This window comes from Camelina sativa, chromosome 11 (assembly GCF_030686135.1).
Source record: "Camelina sativa cultivar CO46 ecotype springtype chromosome 11, ASM3068613v1".
Classification (NCBI taxonomy): Eukaryota; Viridiplantae; Streptophyta; class Magnoliopsida; order Brassicales; family Brassicaceae; genus Camelina; species Camelina sativa.
In genome coordinates, this window is record NC_141890.1 from 18,152,246 (window position 1) to 18,162,333 (window position 10,088).

Consider the following 10,088-nt stretch of genomic DNA (forward strand, 5'->3'; position numbering starts at 1 on the left):
TCTCGATTGAGGTCTCCAAATCATAGAAGGATTTCTCTTGCTCGTGTAATCATCAAATATCGTGAGAATGCTTTAAACTTTTTAATAAAAATTTAAGTCCTAAGAATGGCAACAATGTTGTGCGCAGACTTCAGACGGGCATGAATATTATTATAATCATCACAAGTGACACCAAAATCATCTATAGTACTTAAACTCGTGTGAAGGCTGTAAACTTTCTAATAAAGTTTAAACCCCCCAAACTCTAAATGAACTGCAAAGTAATGAACATAGCAGAACTTTTCTTCATCTCTGTAAACCGTAAGAGTTTGGTGATATGAGGCTCTCCACGTACGTATTTGCGTGTTGCAACTTGCCGGATTCAACACCGCGGATTTTTACACTCCTCCAAGTATTACGCTCAAAATAGTACAGGACCAAGTCTTTATTGATAAGTAGAAAAACCTCCTCATCGTTCCTGGTGGAACACAATGGTATCATGACTTGGCAGTAGGAAACGCCGATTCGAATCTTACTCCATGAACTCCCGACACCGTACTCGTTCATTACCCATATAACATCATGCATCTCGAAGCACCAGCTAACGACACAGAGACGCCCTTTGACAGTGCCCACCGTATATCCCCCATAGATATGGTCACATTCCTCGGTCAAATCAGGCAATGGCATATGTCGTAACTTCTCTGTGTTAAGGTCAAATGCCGTAACCACTTTCGGAGATTCTCCTCCACTAATCAGGGAAATCCAATGGATCGCCCCGTTGAGTTCCACAGAGGTCCTGGAATAGACTCTTCTACAAGGAATATTGCATATCCGCCTCCACGAATCTTTCTTCAATGAGTAGACATAATTGTCATTATCAACATTAAACTTCACCACTTTGTAATCATTGGTCAGAGGATCGAAACCAAAACCATAACTAAACCAAGACCAAGTTACACTGGAACTGGAACGCAGATATTCAGGCACGTCCGGTATTCTCTTGGATTCTCCGGTGGTCGGGTTATACAAGAAGACATCACTCGTATTCGAAGCCATACGCACAAACACCAACCCGTTCGAAGATCCGGAGATATAAACGCTACTTGTTCTATATATTACACCTGACTCCAATTTCAGGTCATATTCATCTTCTTTAAGCGGGTTACCTAGTACCACGGCAGTCAAATCCCTAATTCCTCCACAATCATCACGGATCGAATCAAAATCCACAGCTAATAGATTATTCCAAGGTCTAAGGTGTCCCCAACGTACAGCGTTATTAGTAGAGGATAGGATAAGTCTGCGGTGGCCAAACCGTACCGTGTTATGATCTACATGATTCTTCGCAAAGTTGGGATCGGACAACAGAGCGAGAAAAGGCTTTGATAAGCATCTGAATCTCCCTAATGACGTTGCATGTGATCGAAGGAAAATTTCTGTGATTAACTCTCGGGGAAGGTAGGGAAGTTTCGTCGGTGAAACTTCGTGATTGCTCCCTCCTTTGCCCCTCACATCCATTATCGTTCTCTGAACCGAGACCTTTATTTCTAAATCATGTATATGTGTGCCGCTCATAAGTAAGGCTACCCTAACCCTACCTTAAACAGCAATATAAATTAATTATCTTATATAACTAGGTGATACCGTGCTATAGCACAAGATTATATTTTTTGTTAGTTACTTTTTTTTTGTAATTTGTATTTTTATAATATAGTTTTTTATTTTGATTTATTTTCTTTGTTTATGTTTATTTGTATATTTGGGGTTATACAATAAATTGGAAATCCTAATAGAGTAAGTAGTTTGTAAAATGTAGCTTTTCACGGAAACAAACACACCACAATATTGAATAGTAGTTTTGTAAGAGAATAGACACTCCACAATATCGGATAGTAGGTTTGTAAGAGAATAAACACACCGCAATATCGGATAGTAGTTTTGTAAGAGGATATTTATTTTGGTTTGTTGTCAAAAGATGAGAAGTTGCTTGTTAAATTTTAGTGTGAGATACTTCAATGGTTAGGAAACCGTTGTATTTATAGTGAGATTAGATATATTTAGGTTACAATCTAGAAGTTAATATTTGATATATCAAAATTAACAAAATTGTAAAAAACCAATTTAATTTATAGTTTGATAAAAATACCTGTTTTAACGGGTTTAACTCAAACTTTTTTTAGATTTTAAAAATTTTAAGAGTAAAAATATTAATATTACTTAAATATTTTATAGACTTAAATATATTATAATATTTTAAACTTTCGACGGAGTTCAAATATTTATAAGAATTTAAATATTCTATAAAAATTTAAATATTTATAATCTCTTAAATTTTTTTAAAAAACGTAAATATATTATAATATGTTTACTTTTTAAAAGTTTAAATATGCTCAAATATAGAACCATATTAAACTGTTAAATTTGGATACGTGATAAATCAAGCTTCTTGCTCATTTGTATTCAAAACATATTAGTCATATATTTATAGTGATTATGAATCATATTCCAAAATATTTAGTCGATGTGGGATATACAGTACACATTTTCTGTAAATTAGTTTACAACTTTACATATATATAATCTATGCATTTTTTATTCTTTCCATATATACTAATCATAATTAATTACTATAATTTGTTAAGAAAATATTGAAAAATCTAAACTAAATGATGATTTGTTTTTATTTAATTGTATTAAGTTGATTTTTTGTTTCCGTAGATATATCACAATATAAAAGCAAATGAAATATGTTTACATATATATACAATTTCGTATTTAATTTATTGATTATTTTGGAAACAACAAAGTCACAATCCATAAGTATTAAAGATTTCTCATTATTATTAATATTCATAATAATTATAGGGCTTAAGTTTGATAGTAGTTAATATTTGATATTATTGAAGCCATTAAATACTCGGATACCAGTTAACTTATTTATAGGGATTATACATCTATTTGGCGATAGGAATAATTATTCTTGAACCAAAGAACATACAGGATCCGAATATTATAAACCTAGAGTACAAACAGATCCGCGAGTTTTATTTCTTCTAATTCCGGGTTAAAGAGGATCCGCGTCCCGACCCGGTCGTTATTGAGTGGTCGAGCAAGGGGTATAATGGTCATTTAGGTAAATCGTAACTATAGGTTAATTTAATTAAATTAAGTGATTCTCTAATCATTTTTAATGAAAAACGTACCAAAAAAATGTCATAGTCCAATTTGAGTCTAGTGAGTACTTCTGCTTTAATTGTATAGATATGAGAAGGTTTTTCTCAGCTTTTGCTAAGGAGATGACATTTGGCATGTTATCTATTTAACACATGTCCTCTTTTGTTGTTTGGCCCTAATTAATTAAATTCATTTGTACTTTGACCTAAGTAATTAGAGGCCCATAAAACAAACAAAAAAACCCTTAACATTTCATTTTTCCCTTCTTCAATAAGAACCACTTGTATAGAGCCCTTTTGATCTTTTTTTTTTTTTTTGGGTTCAACATCAACTATTCATTAACCAAGATAATACATCCAAATCAAAGGTACTTAACATTCCCCTCTAACGAATTGGACCAAATGCAATGAGTCGATCAAGTAAAACCCTGAATCACTAGCGGATCCAACACTACCTAACCCGAGAAACATTGCATTTTCCTACCACAGCGAGATAGATAACACACCACAACTCGGTGTGAAATCATCTCTTAAAACACCTAAAAAAAACTCTATGACACAAGAACAACTACTAGCACAAAAAAGACCACAACCTATACTCAAGAACAATTCAAATCCAAGCTATTAGAACCTCATGATCGGCGGTTAGAACATGTTCCAACAGCATCAACTCGTAGTGGCGCAAATCAGAAAAGCTTGGTATCTCCGGCTTTCATTGTTCTGGTCCAAAACCAAAAAAACGGACCATACATCCGACTGAACCGACCAAGAGACGCAAAGCAAACCAGCAAGAGCAAAGGCATCTCCGAACTTATCTGGCAAATCCAGAATACTAATCAACTAAAGATAAGAAATTGGAGCACAGATTAGCATAACTTCACCTCACGGTGCCTTCTCGGGTTTGCCACATCGCATCTGCCTTATTGTCTCACTTCTTAGCCGGACTGACACCAGAAAATTGAGGAAGCTCTCAAGAACGCCGGCTTAAAGGAAATCCTCAAATCTCGGCCACCAACGTACACAGAATCCTCCCCAATAACCGGTAAACTCTAATCCCGACTCAACCGATAATCGCTGGATAGACTGGGAACTCCGACAAAGAGGTTGGGTGTAGCAGGAGGACGCGACCCTAGACTCAGATCTGAACCCTGAAGCTACGAAGAAAGCCACCGCAACAGCTGCGAACCACCACCATCAGCCGCAATAGCTACGAAGAAAGCACTTGGAGCAGCTGCGAACCACCACCATCAGCCGCTGAAGAGGAAACGAGCCGAGATCTCGCTCCAAAGCATCAACCGCCGCAACAGATGAGCCATTCCTCAGCACGGTTAGAGAAGAAGAGATCGGGGGACCAAACTACTACTACAACTGGAAAATAACACAAAGAAGAAGAGCAGAGCCCTCTCACACCGCCGGCGAAGCCTCGGTCGGCGGAGAGGCAAGCGAGATTCCGGCGGCGGTGGCTGGAGACTAGGGTTTTGGGAGACTAGGTTTTTTTTTCTCAAGAGAGTTGTTGAGAGCGAGTAGACCCCTTATGATCTAAAGCCACCAGTTATCAGTTTGTGGTTTCATCCTAGGAAAAAAACTGATTATAGTTTATTTTGAAATTCTAAATATGGGTTTCAGTCTTATGTATGATTCAGGGCAAAGCCGGATTCTAAATTATGTATAAAATTTATTTCTGGGTTTCAATCTTATAAATGATTCATCATGAGCAAGAAAAGATTCTAGATTATGTTAGACTGTGGGATGTTTATGTATTCTCAAAATTCTCTTATAAATTCATAAATTTTTGGATTTTCATTTATGTTTAGTTTATGGCTTTTAATCTTATATAATCTAATGGTGGGATGTTTTCAGTAAGTTATTTGATAATGCTTACTCTTTTGTTCCCCATTAGATCTTACCAATTTTTTTCCAAAAAAGTTGAATTCATTCTGTTTTGCATGAAATTAGAATTCAATCCCTAAGTACTCTCCCTTTAAAACAATTTTTCAGTTATTATTATTTAATTTCAGTCATTAGGTTCCTATAAAGAATTATATTATTTTAATATATCTTTCCAAATTTCAATAGGTATTCTTGAATAATTTTAAAATTATTTTTGCAGGTTATCATTTTTTTTGTTCACATTAATACTACATAAAAAAAAAAATTATGTGAGAATGTTTGACAAATTTATTTATTGATTAGAGTGTTTATGTATGTCTTTCATACTCTCTATGAGCCGGTTCGACAATTTTGGATGTCATACGCCAATATTTTTTAAAAACCCATTTTTACTATTGTAAACAAAATTGTAAAATATACTAATATTAAAAAATTATTTTCATACTGTAGTTCGTTTTTTGCTTGCTCATATTTTTTTTTCTCTTTTCAATGTTTTCATGTTCATTTAAATATTCATACGAAATAAATATTATATTACCAAATAACTCATTATTCTATTAAAACTTTTCGAATAAGAAAACTTTTTTTTATTAGAGTTAATAACTGAACTTATAATTTTAATTTTTTCCTACATAAACCTAAAACTTTTGCCCTAAAATATGCCCAAAAAAAAATTGATGTCCTAATCTTTAACTTCACTTGTTTGGCCTATGGGTAGAGCCTTGAACGATGTTTTATTTTTACTTCAGGGTTGTCGTGTTTGTTGGTTGTTGTGATAATATTACTACGTCATGAGAAAAATGAACTATATCATGATTTAATATGTTGAGCATGTTAGGTTTTGTTCCTTTCTTATATTTTAGAATTTCAATTTTTTTGTTTCCTTTTGGACATTCATGTGGTAAAGCAGGATAAACTTCTTCTTATTGGACGATGCATATGAGTTTCTCCATTATTTAATAAAATTAAATATAATTAATAAGCAATTTAATATGTTTTATATATTAATAATTTTGTATTTATTATTTGAGATCAAATGCAAAGAAAAATAACAAAATAAGTATTCAAATAAAATTATATTAAAAATATTACGTTACATTAAGAATAAAAATATTATATTGACGAGAAACTCACCAATGGACACACAAAATTAGAAAAATATTCTCAAATTTCTCTAATAATATTCATTGAAAATCTAAAGGGAGAAAAAACCATACACTCTACTATGCAATTAAAATTTTCTCCATGTGTTGAAATACTCTGATACTATATATAAAAGGAAAACTCAAGTAACACCAAAGAAATAAACCCAAAAAAACTAAAATGATCAGTATATTTTTAAAATCACAAAATAATCATTTCTGAGTAAACAAATAAAAACGAATAATTTCCAAATTACTAAAATTGAACAACATTGTAAGCTAAACTCGTGCGTAGCACGGGATGACTTCTAGTTAGTTTATAAGTCAATGATATATGGGTGTTTTACACATGTAAAAAAAAAAAAAAAATAAGCGGAAAAAAATGATGCGACTGATTACTTTTCGGTATCCATTTATTTTTTTTAGAATTTTCTTTTCCATAAACAAAAAAAAAACAATACATATGCTAATTTTTTAGTTGTGATAAAAAAAAAGGAATTCATTTAGCATGAATACTAACCAATCATAATGGATGTTGAAACTCAAAACAATGTATGTTATTGGTCAATCAGATGTTAACAAGTAAAAAAAAATAGTAAATTACTTTGCATGGATATTAATCAATTAAATATATATATATATATATATATATATATATATATATATATATATATCTGAAACCCAAAAGACTTGTGCTATTAGTCTAATTAGATTATGAAAATTTAAGAAAATGACAGTGCAATAAAAAATACTAATAGCACCGTCATATTCTTATGACGACATGTATCAATTAGATTACGAAAATTTAAGAATATGACAGTACAATAAAAATCTCATCAATATAGTTTTAGTTTTGTTAAGTAAAAAAATCAGTAATGAACTAGAATAAACTAATTGCTGGGGTTTATAGGGCTAGTGATAACTGGAAGACATTGAAGGAGCTTGAGAAAGCGATTAGAGTTTATTGGGATGCCAAAGATCGTTTACCACCATGGATACAGATTTGGCTTATGCTCTTAAAGCTAAGGAATGCCCACAGATTCTCTTCTTAAAGCTAAGAAAAACTTCCAGGTTTTTGTCGTTGTGTTAAATGTTTCACTTTTGGCCCCTTATGTTTGTTCATGATGTAACATGTTCTCTCTGATTTGTGACGAGGTAGGGAAATAACAATGTGGGCACAGGTTCTTGTTCTCTTTGGCAAAAAAAATGCAGAACAAACACAAATGCAAGCTCTGTTCCAAGAGTTTCTGTAATGGCAGAGCACTTGGTGGTCACATGAAGTCTCACGGAACAAGATTTAGCTTTGTGTTTGATGATGCTGTCAAGAGAATCAAGAGAGCATTGTGCAGCCTAATTGAACATTGTGTATTGTTATGTTGGGCAGCTGGGACAGATAACTCAGACTAAGCAAGAGACTTTTCATTGGCATTGAAAAACAGATTTTATTGGCATTGGATGTTCTTGATAGTGTTCTGTTAATGAATGCTCTTGATTGTGAATGTTCTTGATTGTGTTCTTTGGCCTTGGCATTGAAAAACAAATCAGATTTTACAATTCAACTTCTCTATTATGAATGTTCTTGATTGTGTTCTGTTAATCCATCCATCATGCAATGCAATGATTGTTTTAATTCACCATTCAACTTCTCTATTATGAATGTTCTTGATTGTTTTGTCATTTTAGATTATTAAAATTTGTTAATTAATAAACAATAATTTTAAAAATTATTATTTAAATGATTGAGCAACATTTTTTGGGTTCTCTAGTGGAATGATGATTTTATTTAAGTTCTAAATGGATTACTTTAATTAATTTAATATTAATTATATGATTAGTTTATATTTGAACAACTCAAAGAGAGTTGCTGGAGTAAAGATGGTCTAAGGTGGTCGGGTTATACAAGAAAACATCCCTTGGACTCAAAACGACACACACCAACCCGTTCGAAGATCCGAAGATATCAACCGGACGTCTTGTATAAGTTGTATTATATGTATTCCTAGTGATTCTATTCGACTTAAAGTTATATACAACTTTCGGTTTCAATTTCAATAAGAAAACTTCATCTTCTTTAAGCGGATAATCGAGTTCCGCAGCAGTCAAATCCCTTATTCCTCCACAGCCATCACGGATGGAATCAAACTTCACCGCGTATAAATTATTATAAGAAGATATGATAAGTCTGCGGTGGCCAAAACGTACCGTGTTATGATCTACATGCTTCTTCGCAAAGGTGGGATCGGACAACAGAGAGTAAAAAGGCTTTGACACGCATCTGAATCTTCCTAACTATCTACATCTGAACGAAGGAGAATTTCTGTGATCATGTCCTGAGGAAGGTAGGGAAATTTCGTCGGTAAAGCTTTATCATTGCTCCCTTTTTCTCTCCCGTTTTCCCACTTCGTCGCTTCCATTATCGTCCTTTTGAACCTTTGCTTTAGAGAATATTTTTAAAGCAAGCTAAACCCTAAGCCTAGATTATACAACAAGCTATATATACAAAGGCAATATTCTATTATTTGACTACCATGTGTGCTTTTATTACAAAAAAAAAAAAAAAAAAAAAAAAAAAAAAAAAAAAAATCATTCAAAATCAAAATTCTCACGCCTTCATCTTCTCAGCTTTTTGATAGGGTTTCATCTGAATAACATCCAAATTGTAATCTTTTAAGTGTTTTGAATCCTTCAACCATATATTATTATTTTGTTAAATCGTGGAAATTCTTGAACTTCGGCGGTTCGGCCTAATTTCTCTCAATACTGAGTTAGATTTTAGATTTTCGATTTTCAGGTTTAAAAATAACTCTGTACGTAAGAGAGATTGAACCCGTTCGGAAAAGAAAAAAACCCAACCCCGCACGAGTTGTACTACCAGCACCACACTGTTAGTTCCAACCCCTATTTTATAAATTGCTAGTCGCTAGTCGGGCAATCGGAATGGGTTTAGAGCCTAGCAAGAAAATTGGAAATTAAACAGAGATTAATCGGGGACTAGTTTTAAAGTTATTTTATTAAATTAATAATAAAATACAAATGTATAGTATTAAATATATGAATAATTCTGTTTATGTTAAAAAATATATCAAATAAAATATAATACTATAGTATTGTTTTTAAAAATTAAGGTAAACATATAAAACATAATTTAAACAAAAAATTATGATTTTCATTAAATTTTTGTACATTAGTTATTGTAAAACATCATAAAATCTTAATTTAAATATCTAAATAACAAAAATATATATATTTGATTTATATTTGACTTCAAAAATAATCGGTATATACAAAATTAAGCGGGAAGTAATCGGAGTAGACAAAGTATAATTAAATTAGACGGACATAATTGGATAACGATGCTAGGCGGGAATTAATCATTAATCGAGGCGGAGAGGATGGGTCTAGCGATTTTGCGGGAGCGTAATCGGTGCTAGACGGGGATTTTTAAAACTGGGGTTCCAACCATACATCTTAGTTTGTTCAAAAAAAAAAAAAAAAGTTTCTTCTCCCTCAAGTTTTCTTGTGAAGAGATTAACAAGTGAAAACTACAATATAAGCAAGTACAAGCCATCATATGAGGTAGGGTTATGGTGGAGCCACTGACTAAGTAGATACCGGAATATTTGCGTATCGCTCAAACTGCATTTTGTGGACCAACAGTTTATTAATTAGGATTCCTATTAATTACGAGGAACAAGTACCTGATGGAGAATGATATTTCAATTTAGAGACATGAAAACGCATTAACATTTCATCGTGGACATCTCATTGTCGAATGTAGTTTGCTGTAAATGAAATATACGAAGTAGTTTGAACTTTTGTAACGTGTAATAAAATACAACAGCAAATTGTTACAAACCGAACGCATGTGTTGCTCGTGTTTATCAAGTCGCTAAAATTGGGA

At 32.7% G+C, this 10,088-nt stretch overlaps 1 pseudogene; it reads right to left on the reverse strand.

The window, feature by feature from the left end:
• Positions 1-285: 285 nt before the first annotated feature.
• LOC104733693 (F-box/kelch-repeat protein At3g06240 pseudogene) lies at positions 286-1,500 on the reverse strand (annotated as a pseudogene).
• Between the last annotated feature and the right edge of the window lie 8,588 nt (positions 1,501-10,088).